The 20,123-nt window shown below is 35.3% G+C and overlaps 1 protein-coding gene across 7 annotated transcripts in view; it reads left to right on the top strand.

The window, feature by feature from the left end:
* LOC115213796 (serine-rich adhesin for platelets-like) overlaps positions 1 to 20,123 on the top strand; it is a 104,324-nt gene that overhangs the window by 62,682 nt on the left and 21,519 nt on the right. Inside the window, exon 1 of one of the 7 annotated variants that reach the window (XM_029782655.2) lies at positions 6,545 to 6,729. The exons of the other annotated variants lie outside the window; for them this stretch is intronic. The gene's annotated coding sequence lies outside the window, so the exon portion shown is untranslated. Of the gene's footprint in view, positions 1 to 6,544; positions 6,730 to 20,123 lie in introns of those variants that run through there. 7 annotated transcript variants of the gene reach the window in all.

Here is a 20,123-nt window from a genome sequence, read left to right as displayed (position 1 = left end):
AGCCAGTTCCTCAAATAGACAAGTAACATACTTCAACTACCAAACCTTTTCTAATAGAAATAAGTGAAACAGTGATTAAAAATTGAGGTACCTTTTGAGAAATCAACTGATGAGACACAGCTGCTGCACCTTTGATGCACCACAACTGTTTGTATAGCATCTCACCCATGAGGCCTCCATGCACGATGGGTCAAATCCATCACAGTGGATAATAAAGAATCATGTGAATCCTGTTTTCTTTCTCATATTTTATATATAAACATGGATATATGCCTGTGCGTACGTATGTACATACACCTCATCATCATTGTTTTAGTGTCTACTTTTTCTGTTTGCATGAGTTAGATTAGAGTATGTTATGGTTGAATTTTCTACTGCCAGATTCTCTTCCTCCAACCAAGCCACCAGTCCCCACAAGCTTCCATACGAGTTAATAATCCCTCAGCCTGGAGGATTGGAAACAAATGACACCATGTGAATGAACCGTCATTTTCAACGATGGTGATGCTTAAGCAACATGTCGAGATATTCTTAGAAACCTGAACCGCAAATAAATGAAACTCAGCGAAGCTGTTGTTTACAAACAGTAAATAAAACACACGTGAACCTGAGGGAGAAAAGAAATACGAGTGTACACAAACACACACACACATGTACATACACAATGGCAGTTTCTTCATATCCAAAGATCATAAGGAAGAGCGGTACCATCTCAAGTGGTTATGTACCACTTGCACTTGTTAACTTTTAAGTGAGAGTAAGTCTGTACAATCCAATCCCCTCATTAGACTTTGAGGTCTGAGTATGTGAGCTGAGCCACACACACACGTGTGATGGATATCTTTCAGTTTCTGTCTACCAAATCTTCTCAGGGCATTGATTGACCCTGGGCTATAGTAGAAGAAACTTTCCCAAGGTGTCATATCTGTCTGTCTATCTATTCATCCATCCATACACATATGCTCACAAGTTAATACACATATCTATATTTACTCATAGGTATATATATATATATATATATATATATCATAATTTAATATCTATTTTCCATTCTGGCATGGTTTGACAGGAGCTGCCCAGCTCAATTCATCTGTTTTGGCCTGGTTTCTGCAGCTCAGGGCCCTTCCTAATGCTAATGACTTTACAGAGTGTCCTGCTGGATGGTTTTTACATGTCAGTGGCTTGGGTACTTTTTCATGGCACCAACACTTTATATGTGGTGCTGGCAGAACTCTGCTTTTTACATGGTGCCGGTATACACACACACACATATACAGTAATCACTTGCCATATCGCAGTTCACCTATCGCACTCTCAGTACATTGTGGATTTTTGTGGCTAATATATGTAAATTTATATCACAGACTCTTCAGTATTTTGTGTTTCTGCGGCTAATAGTTATTTATATATTTTTAGATTGAAATTATTTCTACAGTAAAATAAGCATTTTCATGTCTAAAAATTAATAAATAAATGAATAAAAATACAATTCAGAACTGCACTGTATAATACATTAATTAAAATATATTAAAAGAAAATATGTAATGTACCATAGATGAGGAAACAAAGAATCACACATCCTGAATGGAAAACGAAACTGAGGAGGCGAGTGAGGGGGGGTGTTTTGCATTTATAACAAAATAAATATATACAAATTATGGAAATAAATTAAAAATATACAGTATGTGGTACTGTTTCTACTTCGCGGATTTTCACCTATCATGGGGGGTTTTGGAACGTAACACCTGCAATAGTTGAAGGATTACTGTATATATATATATATATATATATATATATACTTTATTCAAAAGCAGCAGAAAATTCAACAAAACCTGTTACTCTGAGTTTCACATTATATATATATAAAAGTCTATATACACATATAAACATGCTTACATATATATTATTTAAATGCACATACACACATATATATATATGAATGTTTGTGTATCTTGGAACAGTGTCACTGTTTGTTAATTAAACATCACCAAATTATACAGGAACATCAAGATAATACTAGGAATAATCTAAACTCCTCTGTTTCCTGTGAAGGAAACATGGAGAGAGGCAGTAAACTGGTATGGATTAGTAGCACATAGGCATTTCATGGGACTTGGAAAATTTTCAGTATTTTTTGTTTTCCTTCAGTTTTTCAATATTCTGTTTCACTCACTGTTTTTTCATCACTTGTAATATATATATGCATGAACACACAAAAACATGCATACACACTCATTTGTGTGTGTGTGAGTTTATCTGTCTCTCTGTCTGTCTGTCTACCCATCCATCCATCCGTCCATATATATATATAGGGAGAGAGAGAGAGAGAGAGACACATTGTATAGTTGTAACACTGTTTATTAGAGGCCTACATTAAAAAAACAATGTCTTAAAAATTAAATGGTCTCAGATATGGAATAAAATGTATATTTTATCCTTTCATTGATTCACATTTAAACTTTTTTTTTTAATATATATATCTAAAATATTAAAGTTTCCTGTTCTGCAAATCTGACTTGATTTATATATAAAGCCTGAATATATTTAAAATTCTATAAAAACTGACATAATTTTTTTTTTAAAGCAAGATACCTGAATACTTTACATATATAAATATATTTAAGTGTGAACCAATGAGAGAATAAATTTTCTATTTTCTATGGCATTTAAAACAGTGTACTAGCTTTTTAAAGATATTTTTATATCAGGAATTTTAATAGCATATTTAACCTTTTAGCATTTAAGTCAGCCTGATCTGGCCCAAGTATTCTATTAGTTTCATCTTCAGACTAGCCAGATCCTGCTTCTCACACAGATCCTACAATGTGATTCTAAAAATAAACAATCATGCCATAAAAATCCCAAAACTATGAAATAATGCATTATTAATTCCAAACAATGAGAATACATAAGCATTACATTTAGCAGATTAATCTGAACACCAGACAGCTTCTGTACACTAATTTACATTGAGAGTCTGGGGCACCAGAGGAGCATATGGATGTCAGCAGCCAATTGAAAAAAAGGTTTGGTGAATATCTTACCAACAATTTATAAATTAGAAAATACCTCAAAAGTCACTACAGTTGAACTTTGCACTTTTTCTCATGTACAGTGAAATCACTATAGCATCGCTCCATTCTATGGAACCATTGAGCCGTTCTTTACTTTAACAATTAGTATGGTCACAAGATCAACCATAAACATACATCCACACCGTAAATGAGAACCTCAGCCAATATATCACCTGCTTCTGTAGGGTTCCCTGAGCTGATTTGTTTTATGTCAATTTTGCTTTCTTCAAGTATCAGAATTATTATCCATTTCTTCTATATATTCCATTTTATACACATTTGAATATTTAAACATTCTCTAACTATTGAATTGGCTAAAGTCATACATTTTAAATATGATTAAAAGAAAATTTGCAACCTATTACTAAAAACTATTGGCTAACTTTAAGCTTTATCAGAAAAAGCAAAACCAGCATCACTTTCTTGCCAGATCACCTATAGCATACATCCATATCTCAGCTGGTGTGTCAGGTAAAAGCAGATTTACCATTAAGACGGATCATCTTGCTACCCACCTCCCATCCTAGTTGTTGTGGTTTTTCTTGAGTTGATCAGTTGTATTGCAGTTTTGCTTTCTGTTATTTTAGGATTATGATCTATTTATTCAATGGCATGATGTAGTGATAATGGATTATGAAAAAGATCTGTGAAAAGCTTTTACCATTTCTTCAGAATACCTTCAGTATTACTGATTGAAGTAGATTCATCTTTGGTAAAGAGAGGAGCAGTAGTTGACCGATGATCACCAAATATCTGTTTTCACAAGCTGTATGTTATTTTTGGGTGTTTTTGTCAAGTGCCTATTCAATATCTCTGGATATGCTCATTGCTTTCATTTCTCTTTGCAAAGTTGATTTATGACTCTTGTAGTTCCTACAGCAAAAGAACAATTTCCGGCATAGGTTATACTTGATGTCTATAAGCTCAAATATTTTGAGTTGTTTTCTGTGAACCAATCATTGTGTCAGCAGGTCCAAAAGAACATACAGGCAACTGTGACGTAAACGTGTTGTTTGAAGAATGACCCTATACCATCAGGTGATCCATTTACTAGAGCTTCTCAAGATGATGCAGATATTGTTGGGTTTTGCAGTTTGTCAACATTCAACCATTTCAGAACCTTTTTGCTATTTTTTATAAACATTTTTCTGACTACTAGCTTCAGCTTTGCCCATACAAGGTAGTGATCTATTCACCATACAGCCTGCATAGTTCAGCTGAGGGAAAGGTGACTGCAGCAATGCATTGCGGGGTTCAGACTGCAAGACGAGGCAAGTAAGACATTTTGGACATCCATTGCAACTCCAGTTGTTTCGCCACTTGATTGGAAATTATCACAAACGAGAGTGAGGTTGATAGTGTGCTACTCTTCTCCACTTTTGTCGCAAAAACGTTACTCAACAGTAAACACAGTTGTCTTATTTACATATTATAAAGAGAATAAAACGACCATGTTTTGACCAAGATAGATCCAGAAAACTTGACGTGAATTTCTGGTGGAACAATGTGCGACCTGTCACAAGACCTGGCTTGGAATATAACTGCTGTTCATTCCACCGATGCTGAAACATCCCAAACTACTCCATGTTTTTCAGTTGTGACTTGCCATACTGTTAAATTCACCAGAATGAATGATTTTGTTTTTAGTCTGTGTGGAAAGAATGGCATTTATAAGATTCTCAAAGAAAAAGAAAACAAGTGAAGAATGAGAGTGTACACATAGAGAAGAAAGTCACAAGACAGTAGCAAGGTGAATTTAACTGTTCAGTGTTAGAGCAGCCATATCTGGCTGAGATATTCCACCTGACAATGTCATTCTAAGAATCACATCATCGGAATCTTGAAGCTGTGAGATAATGCATGATCAATTCAAAACAATGTGAATAGATACATTCGACAGAGAAGTAATCTGAATGCTAAACAATTAATGATACAGTCACTCACAGTGGATGTTAACATATCTTGCCTATCAGCTAGTTTCTTTCTGATTCCAAAGTCAATGTCATCCTCTTCTTTCTCATCTGTGTGCTTGCCAGCCTTCACCCCAAAAAACTCTAAGCATAACCTGCTTAGCTGATCATTTCCTTAACATTTGTATCTTAGAAAGGGCAGCAGTATCGATCTTGTATCAGTCAAGCTCTACTGCAACAAGAGCAGAACAGCGTCCAGATTTGGTCTTTTTACTGATATTGATTCTTTGTTTCTCTCTCTCTCCTCCTCTCTCTGGAAGACGTCAACCGTGTTGAATATATCAAATATATATATGACACTATATGTCATGGTGACGTCCCAGTGATCCATGGATATGAGGGCCCAAGACGGCAAGAGGTGTATATATATATGTACACACACAACACATCGATTTTTCTATCCATTCAAGGATCAGATGAAGCTAGTTTTGAGGGAGGGTTTTCTTTTGCCAAATGTTCTTCCTTTTGTCAAAACCTTGTCTATTTCCAAGAAAGGTAATATTTCCTCCTTGTATTTTGAATAAAGAATGGATCAGTGGCCAGACACTTTCATGGAAGATTGTAAACAAATGAATATTTCTGTGAGACAGTGATTTTTTGTTTGTTAATAACACAGACGCCGAGTCAAGAGGAATACATACAATCATGCATGTGTGCACACAAAAATACACACACACATATATATAACAGGCTTCTTCCAGTTATACCTACAATACAAACGTAAAGTGCGTGTGTGTATAGATAATGTGTATACGTCTGTATGCATATATGTGTTAGTGTTTATATGTATATACATGTACATATGTGTATACGATAATGCACGCACGTAAATATGCATGTTTGTCCATATTATATATATATTTGTAGGAAAATAGACGTTAAAGGATGACGATGTATGTGTATATATATATACACACACACGTTTGTATTATACGTATTTATTATTGTTTAATTTTAGCTATAATTAATACATCATCACCTGATTGATAGAAGGTTACAATAGCAGGTGAACTACACTGTGTTCGGTCTATCACCTCCTTAGCAGTTCTTATTCTACATCGAGAAAAAAGAAAATAAATCTGAGAAATACTTAAGTCCCTTTTTGCTGAAATTCCCTCTAAATCACAAGAGTGATTTGTTTATTTGTCTTTCTCCCCTTAACATAATATTTTATTAGACATATCAGTTGTTGATTATTGTTAAGATGGTATGTTGAAACCCATGAATGTCATTACATACCATCGGATCGTAATTTAAATTGTTTTCGGATTCAATATCTTCCTACTTAACCAGATTCCAGTCTGCTTATATGATGTGGTGTTCATTTACCCTTTTGTCTATTGGTAAATACAATTTGTTCTTAAACTTACATTTAGCATCTAGTTAATATTATTCAGGGCCATCACCTTTTCTTTTAAATGTCTTTCTAGAGATGAAGTCCCTACTAAACATTGTTAGAATAAGACCACTTACCGAATGAAACAGCTAAAAAAAAATACTAAAAATGAATAAATAAAAGAGAAAAACAGAGAGAGAGTGAAAGAGAGAGAGAGAGGTAAAAAGAAAGAAAGAAAGGAATGTGAACACAAAGAAAAGCTAACTGTGCAGTCACTGTGGATTGTCAAAGAAATTGGAGTTATCTCCCATATCTCCAACCGAGGGAAGACTATTTTCCGTTTGATGTGGTAAGTGATTTTTCTCTTCAAATCTTCACCGATTTTATCTCAATTTCCCCAAAACTTTCATGTTTTTATGTTTTCCGCACTCACTTTTATCACTTGTAAGAAGATGACCGCTTTTAAAATCCTATTACATAGACAAAATGCCTCTCGTTGTCCCTGCTTAATATATTCAACGTGGTTGCCAGCGGTTTTCCTGACATTTTTCACAAATGGCTTTTCTCTGAGTCTCCACTCATGTAAATGTTTCCCCCCTAAACACAGCATCACATTCGCGGTTTGCTGGCAGATATACGACCGAGTTTGCTGATTCGGGATTTGGAAAATAGAAGAAAAAACACATCCAAATATCGACCACAAATAGTTTTGTTGATAAAAAAACGCAGCAACTCGAGTCAGAAGAAGAAGAGACGAGTTCGACCCCGAATCTCTGCTCGGAATTAGGGACAGGGAATGGGTTTAGTAAGGATTAGGATTAATAATGTGTAATAATGATTAGGATTTGCCTGTGGGAAGACGGAGCGTTACGGAAAATAAAATCTATTTCGTTCCCATTGCATATATGTATGAGTCTGTAGTGTTTTTGTGTGCCAGGTTCTTAATATATTGACTCGAATACGTTTATATTATACACACCTACACACCTACACACACGATACTTACAAATATATTTGTGTGTATGAACAGGGTTTAAAACATATATTGACTTGAATATTTTCTCTGAACTCCGACTACATGAAAATGTCAGGCTTAAGCTTCCTGCTTGTGTGTATATATATATATATATATATATATATATATATATATATATATATATATATATATATATATATATGTATGTATGTATATTTATATATATACTGAGAAGTGTATTCATCTTTCAGTGAATGTTGTTTATTTCTCTGTTGATTGTTTATAATTGGAGAGAAAAGGCCTCAGCTCTCTCTCTCTCTCTCTCTCTCTCTCCCCTCTTCTGCAGACACAAACTTTGACACAAACACTCGTATTCAAATATACAGACATTACATTCAAACTTTTCTTCCCTAGAAATGCCTTGAAAACAGAATAACAAATGCAACAAAATATCTCGAACACTGGTGTAAATAATTAGAGGAAAAGTGTAATCAATCTCTCTTTACACATCTACATAAGATGCAAGGTACTTCGCAGTTACGCATTTTTTGTGTAGCAGAAATTATTTTAAAATGACAGAAATTATATATTTTCCACAGGAAAACCTAAACCGTGTTTCTCTCTCTCTCTGATTTCCGTTTATGTATTTATTATTTATTTCCCTTTTAAACCAAGTGCGATCTTTCTCAATTTAACTGTCCACCAGGAGTGTGTGTGTGTGTGTTTGTTTAATTTAGCCATTTCTATTTTTCTTCCTGTATTTTCTGTTTCTTTATTATTATTATTATTATTTTGTACTCTTAACACAGAAAGATCTTTTCCTTTTTTCTTCTTCTTCTTTTGCTCGATGTTATTGTTTTGCAGAGTGAAGCGAGCAAGCTGTAGAAAGAGAGAGTTTGTTTGAAAGCGCGGAATGAAGTTCTAGTGGGTGACAAGGGGAAAAAAGAGGCCTGGTGCTGCTCCTGCCCCCCAAGCACACAGATGTTGGCGGGCGGCTGCCAACTTCTTTGTTTCTCTTTACTTTAACTTCTTTTCTTCCTCTCTCAAAGCATCGGCGTCGTCATTAACCCTGCCTTTTATTTCTCATCGCTTTTTTCTTCTTCTTCGTCTTAACAATGTTCTCACTACCACTACAGCGACTAGCCTTATTATTATTAGTATTATCATTATTATTGGTGTTGTTGTTTTGCCATTCGTAATCATATTTACTGCTTTCATTTATCGTAAACATTGGTCTTAATTTGTGTGTGTGCGTCAATACCGATTTGATTTATTTGTGTCTGTGAAGGCAATAATATCGAGAGCTGCTGCTCTCCTCTTTATAATCTCAACTTGTTGGGTTTCTATTTTGTTTGCTTTACTTTCTTGAAAACACTGACGCATTTCTAACTATCAACACACTATAACTAACGATTATTACATTAAAGTATTCTGCTATATATTTCTTACCAAGGAACTTTAACGAGAAATCTGTCCCCCCCCCCATAGATATATGTAGTGAAAATACTCTGAGGTAAAACGAGTGTATATCTAATTTGCATCTTATTGTTTCGTTAAAGAATCGGCCCTTCCTCCCTGTTTACCTAAGAATGTTTTCACGAACAAACTTCACCCATTTCTACTTTCCCCAAGCTACACCATTGAGTTATCACTATAGGTTTTATATTTATGACTGTGTGTCTGTGAATTTGCTGTGGTATACACAGACTTTCCAAATCTTTGTTTAGATACAGGTGCGAATGTTTTGTTGCTAAGCGCATGCGTACCGCATCTCTAATAGGTAAAGTCCGAATTGGATTCCAACGACCTGGCCAATCCCTTTTCTTCTTTCAGTTTGGAAAATTGACAAATAAAGTACTTTACTCAAAGCTTAGCCTGCCACAAAGCTGTGTCTGGAGCAGTCACATTGAAACGCGAAAACTTCTGAAAGAGTATTTGTTTATATATATATATATATATATATATAATGTTTGAAGGACGGAGGGAGTCCGCGCGCCTTTATTATATTAAAATGTGACAATTTACCCGAGTTTCCTTCACATCTGGTCGCAAATGCTAATTTTGTGTCTCTTGTATATTGTGTGTGCTTGTAGGCCTTTTGTACAACCCTCACGTTATGGTGTTTATTTTTGTGTTCATCCTTAATATAATTCTGTAATACCTTGTGTATTTAAATATTTAACCAACCTCTGAAGATGTAAATGCTTTCAAATTACATTTTGGGAACTCGCAGAAATCATTGCACTGAAAAATATCTCAAACACAATAACTGGTCTGTCTCTGTCCGCTCACTCACTTTCTCACTCCCCCTTCCACATGGTAGCAAGAGCCTCGCTTGATACTGCGTTCTGTCTCGTGTTGAATTTATGGAACAGGTTGATTCACTCTAGCCGTTAAATGCACCTTAAAACCAGAATTGAGACCCAGTGACTTGGCAGACTCTAGTCTGAGGTTGACCAAATTACAAAAGTGGTCTTGGTACTGCATGTAGGTAAGGGAGGTAGGCAATATGGAATATAAAGAGTTCTGCATGAAATCACAATATAAGATGAGCTAATTTGAATGTCTTTGTTAGTGAGCAAGTGATCACCCATCACCTTGTCCATACACCCAAAGTATTATACTGTACATACACAACAAAATTCTCAAATTCTTCCTTTTATTCCAACTACCATACACATTCGCCAAATTCAAGTTGCTCCAACTTAGTATAGAAACTGTTTCTGGATAGAAAGTTTTCAGGTCATCACGTTGTGCTCCAGATTTAGCTCCTATCCTCACCAAATTCTTTGACGTGTTTCTTCTCCTTCACTACAAGGTTCTCTTCTAATCTGTGGGGACATGATGCGTCCTATTCCCAAAGAAGAGCTATTTCTGATTCTGCTACCTTGAATCCCTGTTGCTTTCACTTCCAACATTTCAAAAGTAATGGAAACAGCTGTATACAACCATTTACTCCAATACTTTGATTCTTTGTCTTTCTGTCTCTCTTACTCTCCCTGTCCCCGCTCACTGACTTCCTGTGTGTTATCTAGTTTCTCTATTGTTATTATGGCCTGTTGCTTCAATATAATTCAAAATCCCCTACTTTGAAAAACAGATTAGGGTGGGTGACAGAAAGGGCATTCAGTTTTAAAATGCTACCTTAAATATTCCCCATCCAACCCATGCAAGCATGAAAAAATGGATGACAGACAAATGAATGAAATACTCTCCTAATTAACAAATCAGTGGTCTTTTGCTATTGAGAACTTAAGAATGCAAATCTGTTGCTGTTTACCTCAGCAAAGTCTTTGACCATATTTGGCATGTGAGTCTATCTGTTAAATTACTTGTTCAGGTCACTGCTTGGAATCAAACTCGGAATTTTGGGGTTAGTAGCCTGCACTCTTAACCACTACTCCATATGCCCATGGGCATATGGTGTAGTGGTTAAGAGCTCAGGCTACTAACCTCAAGATTCCGAGTTTGATTCCAAGCAGTGACTTGAACAATAATAATAATAACAACAACAACATTGAAAAATACCATAGGAATGAGAACCCAGGTTCAAACTTTCCCCAAGACACCTGATGAAGACTGGAGGGTGTATCAGCCAAAGCGTTGTGTTAACAAGAAACAAGATGAGGACAATATCCGTCAATTGTAAATAATGTACTTGTTAGAGGTTATCTCATGGCTTGAATTCAATGTCTTTTTTTGTCTTCAATTTACATCCTGTAATGTCTTGTGTATTCCAGTGTTCAGTTCTGTCTCCAATGCTTTCCCACCAACTTGCTGTTACTTCTAACTATATGCACACAGTTAAGATGCTGACACCATGCTTCATTCCTCCTTAACCTTTGGCAATCAGGCATCATTTGCCAGCAGCCTTCTGTGAACTCAATACTCAAGAAGCATCCTGTGGTGGAGATTTGATAATTCAGTCTTCTCTTCACAGATTCGTTCACAACACACATGAAAGTAAGAGTGTTACATTTCACTCTCCCAGAATCTGAACAACACACTACTAAAGTCTTCAGAATCACTACAGATGTCAAGCCTCATCATCTCATCACTTTGTTAAAACTGTATCCCAAAACTTCAACTTGGATCAGTTGCTAACAGTTCACAAAGTACAACCGACATTAGAATACTGATAATACATTTGGGACAGTGTTGCTGCTGCTGCACACAGAAGCATCTTGAACTGCATCTAAAATATGCTTTGTTAGTTGGATAGAACTTATTAACATATTACTACCATCACTCTACAGACACATTGTTCTTTCTTCTCTTCGTCTCTACAGATCTAACAAGCTTTGTGCACTTCTGTCTCAACCCACCCATTTATCTCTCTTTTTCTTTCCTATTCTCTTAATCTGTTGGACATTGAACAAAACACTTTTACCCAATAATTTCTGTTGTGAATAGGTGTTCACTTACAGAAGTTCAAGCTGAACACCAACAACATCAGTTCCACCATTCAGGAGGTCACATGCGCTAGTCTTATTTTCTGGCTATTCTCACAATATTTACTATGGAAACACTTTTGAGACTGTAGACCAACACTAATTTGTTTTAGCAATATTTTTCTTAAATTTTTGTAATGTTGAATAAGTAACATGAAAATGAAATTATATCTATAACATATAAAAAAACTACATTAGCAAGTTTAATCAGAATCTGCCGCCACACTCTCCAACTGAGAGTCATTAATGTGGGACTCATTTAGAGTTCACTCTTTCTTTTATCTGTTAACATTTGGTATGGTTGATATTTACATTTAATACAGGGAAATATATTCTTTGAATTTGATGCACCCCACAGTGAATGGATCCTGGGTGGAGGTAAAGGGAATGGTGTTTATTGATGACAGAGATCATCACTAGCTATTTCTTCAAATTTATTCCCCACAAATATGTTGTGACTGAGTTATCATTTTACACACTATAGAAAATGTTTACTTAGACTTTTGCAGTTAAGTTCATATATCTATATACAGCAAGAATCCCCGAAAACTAAGATCTTTGTTTATCCCTTGGCAAAATTCCATTCACCACTATTCATTTTTTTTTTTTCATTAGTCAATCCAGCTTTTCTCAAGAACATCAAATATAAGCTCTTTGTATGTTTGAACTTAATCTCCACAAATTCCTGACAAATTGCACACACTAGAATATATTTCCAGAAATAATAACCTTCTGCTTGAGTGGTCGGTGTTATTAAGTTTTGGGTAGCCTGGTTTGGGCCTTGGTGGCCCCTCATTTAAGACATCTGCATGTATTTCTTGTAAGAATGCCTGTATGATTCAATATGCCAAACATACTTGAAGTTAAATATATTTCATGTATCACAATGATCTGGGCATAAAATTTTTTTTTCCTTGCATTTTTAAAAATGTATGAATGAAATAAATATTATTATTAATCATTGGAACCATATTTTCATGTATATGTCATCAGTTGAATGGCTGAAGTGACTAGGAATTTCAATATGTGTGTGTGTGTGCGTGCTTTTACATATATATATGTGTGCGTATGTATATATATATATATATGTGTGTGTGTGTATATATATATGTGTGTGTGTATATATATATATGTGTTGTGTGTATATATATATATGTGTATATATATATATATATGTGTGTGTGTGTGTGTATATATATATATATGTGTGTGTGTGTGTACATATATATATATATATATATATATATATATAATATATATATATATATATGTTGTGTGTGTGTGTGTGTGTGTTGTGTGTGTATATATAGATAGAGAGTGAGAAAGAGAGGAATGTTTGTGAAAAAGTTCAATTTGGTTAATCCGTTACTGAAATGTATAGTAGTATGTTTTGTATCTTCTTTTTCATCATGTGTGATCTAATCCTTTAAGCTCTTCTCTGTAATCCTCTGTGATAAATAAAGCTATGATCTTAGAATGCCAGTAAGTAAAATTCAGATGTCTTCTTCCGCTGCTACTCATTCTGTTGGATCCCACATTGTTTTACTGTTTCTTGTTGATATTTTGATCCAAGATCTTCACAGTTCCACTTCCAGTTTCACTCTTTATTTTCTTGGCTTTCTGTTGCAACTTTCTACTTTATTGCTTTGGTTTAATTAATAAAATTAGCACCATCACCACCATCAGAAGAAACTCTACTTGTTGCTCCACTGGCTAGATATAGCAGCTAAATTTCCCTCATATCACACATCTTATAATTATAAAAAGGGAGGGGCATATTAGATAATGTTCTTTTCGATACCTTACAGTTCAGGTTGTCATTAGTTAAAATACGTTTGATCATAGGTCTGCTTGATCAGTGTTAACCCAAGCCTGAACAAGAACAGGTAAGTAGTTTGTGCAAATGCTAGAAAGCTTCCGTCTAAGCTTTTCAGCATCTAGCATTATGTCCCCACAGTTCAGAGTTCAAATCTTGGTGCAGTCAGCTTTGCTTTTTATCAATTTGGAGTTTTTAAAAAATGTAAATATTTGTCCTGGAACCAAACTGGAAATTTGGCTTCATTTAAAAGCACAGTGATTTGAACTGAGTTATAAAATCTTGGTGACTTCTACAGGTTTTCATATTCTCTTCCCTATCTTTGATTTTTTTTTTTATATGTCATCACCCTTGTTGCTTTAATGTCCATTTTTTTCATGCTTGCTTGAGTGGCGTGGAGTTCCTTGAAGCTGGATTCCTGTGGCTTGCTACTCCACAGCCAGATTGGAAATGAATGACACCACTTGTGTAATAGGGATGCTCATTTATACCTGCTGTGCAATGTCAGGACAAGGTAACGCACCCTGTGTTTATGACTTGTTACTAATTTAGTAAATTATTTCCATATGAACAATTTATGATGTTCACTTTTGGCCCTTAGCCTTGCAGCTTCCCTGGCGATTTTCTTTAATGCTGGTGACATGACAGCATGCACGCAGTACCCTCTAAAGGTCATCCAGCTATAGAAACCAGATCAAAGTAGGCATTGGAACATGATGCAGTCCTTCAACGCGTCAGATTCTGATGTGCCAAAGCACCCTTGTTCTTTTTGACTCCTTTTCTGTCTTATTCTGTGTACTGTGCTTCTACTTCTAGCATTCATTGCTGTCTTTTTCACTTGACTTATGCATCTGCCCTCTGTCTCCCCTTTTAACCTCTTTTCTGAGTTTTTGTTATCTGAGTACTCATTATTATTAATGTTATTTTAAACTATTCAACCCATGTTGCATGGGCTGAACAACATGGAAGCCACATGTGAAATGATGATAATAAATTCATTACAAACTGTTCTTACATTGCTCGCTTACAGCCTTTTTTTATGAGCATTCATGTTACTGGGGGTAATTTTGCTCTAGCAAATATTTTTACAATAGGATGCCCTTCTTTGTAACAATCTCATATTCATTAAGCAACAGTTAGGCAATTTTTGGATCTTTTCGGTTTGAATGGCAGTTCTTAACATAATTTCTAGGTAACTAAAAAATTTTAAACCTCGTATACTGCTAGAATGTGTTTATAAAATATCTTTTTCTCTTGGTTTTATTGAGAAAATTCTATGGTTTGTAAGATATTTGTTGTTTTTTTTTCTTCAATTTCTGCAATTTCAACCAATCGATGACGTCTATTGAGGTAAAAAACATTCTGTGCCGTATGAATATGTCCCTCATTTAAGAAACAGATTGGGTTTATTTACATTTGCGAAGAAAAAAGATACCCTTCACCCCACCCCTAACCCTAACCCTAAAACAGACTGAAATGCAATAGATGGATACTAGGGTCATAATTATGGGTGACAATTTCATATGACACCGCTAGAAAAAACTGCCGTTCAAACCGAAAAGATCCCAATTTTTTTGCCCATCAGGCAAATCAAAGCAACAATATAACAATAACAAGGAAAAAGTTTTGTGACCCTGTTATTTATTCTGTCCAGTGAATTAACTAAAATTTCTCTCCTAATATTTCTCAAATATACAAAACTCTGCATCTATCTGTCTCATTATAAGTTATAGTTATCTTTTTGCATTCAAAGATCATATCATTTAGGTTCCATTTCCACTTATTTTTCATCAGCCGATTCACTTGCACAGTTTTATTGATTACCTATTAAGCCACTTAAAACAATTCAAGCTCAAACACACTAAACTTTTTTTCGTTATTTGCCTAACTAGCAAATATATTAGATCGATTACAGAACCAATGCTTCCATACATTACTAAAATAACCCCATGAGTCACACTGAAGTATAAAAGATGTTGACTAAGTAATTACTGACGAAATGGCTTAAAACAGGGTTTGTTTGAAAGATGTCATATCCTTGATGTCTGAACTTTGTAAGCTGTGAAACCTTTTGCCAGGAATCATTGTAGGATATTGTTTAGTTTCTTTCAAACCTGCTTAAAAGTGCTCCTATAGCTAGACAACAGTGTTTGATATCAAAGCATAGTGTATCAATATCTATATTATCCATTGTTTTCTTCCTTTTTCAAGGTGGAGATGAGGGAGATTTAGTTTGCTGTTTCTGGCAGAACAGAAGCTTTGCTTTGGCTTACTCCTCATTTGTTGTTATCATCACTAGTTTTCAGGTTTTCACTCATTCTGTTATCTCTCTTTGATAGAATCCCATAGAGATAGAATTTGAACTTCACACTGTCAAATATTAATAAAGTGCCTCAGCTACTCACGTACACATTGTGTCATCTCATGTTATTTGAGATCTAAGAGTTTTCAGCATACAATTGAATTGATCAACACCAATGGAGATTGTAGCTGTGATACCAGTGCCGGTGGCACGTAAGAGAACCATCCGAACGTGGCTGTTGCCAGTGCCGCCCCGACTGGCCTCCGTGCCGGTGGCACGTAAAAAGCACCATTCGATCATGGCCATTTGCCAGCCTCATCTGGCACCTGTTCCGATGGCATGTAAAAAGCACCCACTACACTCACGGAGTGGTTAGTGTTAGGAAGGGCATCCAGCCGTAGAAACATTGCCAGATCAGACTGGGCCTGGTGCAGCCTTCTGGCTTCACAGACCCCAGTTGAACCATCCAACCCATGGAAAGCGGACGCTAAATGATAATGATGATAATAGGATATGTATTGCCGACTTGACTCCTCTTCATCTGGCAGGTTAACGTTCTCCCAGCTCAGCCAGCAGGTTTTAAATATTAATTGTACTTTAATCACTTAGTCTTTCATTTCCTTCCCGTCTGCTTTCAGTTTTCCTTGCTCACTCAATTTCTCTGTCTGTCTGTCTGTCCCTCTCACACACACACATTATGGCTGTTGTTGAATAGTTAAAGCTGAGGTTTCAAAATACAAAGCCCTTTGAAATAGTCCCTATTAATTAAAGAAATCATGTTATGAAAGAACAATGTCTGTTTTGTTATGTGGCAGTTTTTTTTTTGTCTTGTATACCTTTGAAGTATTTGTTTTAATGCATTATGTAATATTGTTGTTTTGCTCAGGTGAACTCTGATCCAGCAAACCTGTATTCAAAGGCAGTCCAGCATATATCAACAGCTCTCATAGACTATTTTTTTTTATTTTTAAGGCACTAAAGTATTTTTGTTTCGTTTATCTGGCTTCTATTTCTAACAGCTTGAGTGACCATGTAGAGGTCCTTCATTGGTTCATTGTTGGTGGTGTTTGTATAAGTAGTTCATGTATGTATAAAATATCTCCGAAAAGTCTTAAAAAGCACCAAGCAGATGTTAAAAGTATGTACATATTAGCTTTATAATTCACCCCCTTCCCTACACGAACACAATGACTTGTTCGCAAGAAAGAAAGGAAAACTTTTATCTGTTGTCGGCTTTTATTTCATTTCCAGCATTGCTTTTTATGCTGTTTTCCTTCTTTTTCTTCTTAATTTTGATTTATATAATTATGATATAGGTTTAGTTGTGCCCGGTGTGGTACCTTGTCCTATAGAAGCTGGTGTAGTGTCTTATTGTTATCACTAGTTCATTGGTCTCTACCTTCTCTTTTATCTCTTACTTGTTCCAGTCATTTGATTGCATCCATGCTGGGGCACTGCCTTGAAGGGTTTTTAGTCAACCAATTCAACCACAGGATTTTTTTTAAAGCCTGGTACTTGTTCTATTGGTCTCTGTTGCCGAACTGCTAAGTTATGGGTACATAAACACACTGACATCGGTTGTCAAGCTGTGGTGGAGGACACTCAAAGACACACACATACATATATATACGAGAGGCTTCTTTCAGTTTCTGCCTACCAAATCCACTCAAAAATCTTTGGTTGGCCCTAGACTATTGTAGAAGACACTTGCCCAAGGTGCCACAGTGGGACTGAACCCAGAACCATGTTGTTGGGAAGCATATTTTATTTTAAATGTAAAACCACACCAAATAGCTCAGTTGTGTTGCATCTGCAAATTTCCTGTTGCCAGTTTGAGTCCTTGTTTCTATTTTTATGATTTTCAAAGAGTTAAAATGGGAGTTTATCAACTTTTATGGTCATGGTAGATTGTGTGCTGGTATCAGGTTTGTTTTTGTTGTGGCTTTAAGCTTTTCAAGTGCTTAATGTGTTACTTGGGCATCAGTCAGTCACATTATATTTGCAAGGTGTCTTACTCTGTCAAATAATCATTGATATATCTTCGACCAACAGTTCCCAACCTTTTTTTGCACCACAGACTGATCTCATGCAAGACAACTTTTTCAGGGACTGAGGGACCATGTGCATAACAATAAGGTGCCTAATATGGCACATATTACATATATAACTCAAAAGCACTTTGCAGAATATGATAGTCAATAAAAAGGAATAAAATTTATTCTTCCTGTGCAGCCCAGTGCCAAATGAGCCATGGCATGGCACGGTTCCACAGCTCGGTAGTTGGAACTCCTACCTTAGACTTATATTCTTCAATTCAATTTTTTTTTATGAGATATTTAATAATGAATCATAGTGTTGCTAATAACTAATAATAATGGTTTATTGTTATGTGTGGAATAATAATAAACACAGCAGTCATGTGTGAAAGGGGTTAGTTGATAATATTGACCTTAGTACTTGATTAGTATTTAATTATATTGATCCTATAAGGATGAAAGGTAAAGTTTACATCTGCTGGATTTAAACTCAGAGCATAAAATCTGGAACAAATGCCATAAGGCATTATCTTCTGATGGTCTAATGATTCTACCGGCTTGTAGTTGTAATAATAATTCTTTCTATTATAGGCACAGGGCCTGGAAATTTACTGGTGGGAGAACCAGTTGATAATGTTGACTCCAGTGCTTAACTGCTACTTATTTTGTTGACCCTGTAATTTGAACTTTAGAATGTAAAGAATCAGAAAAGAATGTCGCTAAGCATTTTGTCTGACATGCTAGCAATTCAGCCAGCCTACCACATTGATAATTGTAATTGTACATAAATAATGATTATTTCTTTAATAATAACAATAACAACAACATTAGGCCTGAAAGATGTTCATTATACAAAGAACTAAAATATATATAAAAAAAAGGTGAATAATTTAAAACTGAATGCTTGCAATTGAATTTGTAATGTGGGTTGGAGAAATAGTCGGGAGTTTTGTTTGCTCGATTATTGCATTTATAAATGGTTGTGAATAATGTTGAGCTTTATTATTACTATTTGCCTTTCATCCTTTTGGGGTCGATAAATTAAGTACGAGTGAAACACTGGGACTGATGTAATCAACTAGCCCTCTCCTCCAACATTTCAGGCCTTGTCCCTATAGTAGAAAGGATTATTAGTATTATTAAGGTTGTGAGCTGGCAGAATTGTAAGCACATTGGACAAAAATGCTTAGAGGTATATCTTTTGATTCATTAGATTCTGAGTTCAAATTCTGCAGAGGTCGACTTAGCATTTCGTCCTTCCAACTTTGATAAAATAAGTACCAGATGAGCCCTGGGGTTGGTGTAATTGACTACTCCCTCCTTAAATTGCTGGCCTTGTGCTAAGATTTGATACCATTTTAATGAATTCACTAATTCATTTGTTTGTTTTGAAGACATTTCTTTAGCTGAGTCTGCAATGAACAGAAAGGAAAAAATTGATTCATTATGGAATGGAAAGTGTTCTAAGTTTAAGACGACTTGTAGCGGTGCCTTGACAGCCCCCCCCCCCAACTTTAGCTGTAAAGAAAACCACAACACCAATGCAGAAGGGGTTAAACAATTATAAAAAAATAAGAAAAAAATTATGATATATATACTTTGTAAGATTTTGGCTGAGAAAATATTCTATCGATTAACTGAAACTAGTATGGAAAAATAAACAAAACTGATGATGACGGGAGGTGTTTTAGACTGTTCAGTAATATTGTCCTTCTCCAGTTCCACTAGCATTGGCAATTAGGTACCAACTATTTTGGAGAAATCTACTTGTACTAAACTCGAACCCTGTCTGTGTAGATTCATATTTTATATAGGAACTCTATAGGAACCCTTTTGTTATATTTCTTGGAATTACACTTTACATAGATTTAATTTAACCTTCTTCTTATCACATTTCTTTTGAAAATAATAAAGAATTCATCAAAATAATTTTGTCATTATCAAGCTGGTGTTCAGAACCCAAATTAGTATGAAATTCTAATTGAAAGTTTTAATCAAAATAATTTTAAGACATTTGAATTTGTATCAGAATCAGTCAGTCTCAAGTAAGTTGATCTTGAAGGGGTTGAACAATTATGAAAAAAATTAGAAAAAATCTGAAGGCAACAATGTCTACATGTACCCCATTATTTATCAAAAAAACAGAATTGCTATTTCCTGTT

Source organism: Octopus sinensis, linkage group LG7 (genome assembly GCF_006345805.1).
Source record: "Octopus sinensis linkage group LG7, ASM634580v1, whole genome shotgun sequence".
Lineage (NCBI taxonomy): Eukaryota > Metazoa > Mollusca > Cephalopoda > Octopoda > Octopodidae > Octopus > Octopus sinensis.
Note: the sequence above shows the minus strand (reverse complement) of the source record. Positions and strands in the feature narration are given on the sequence as shown.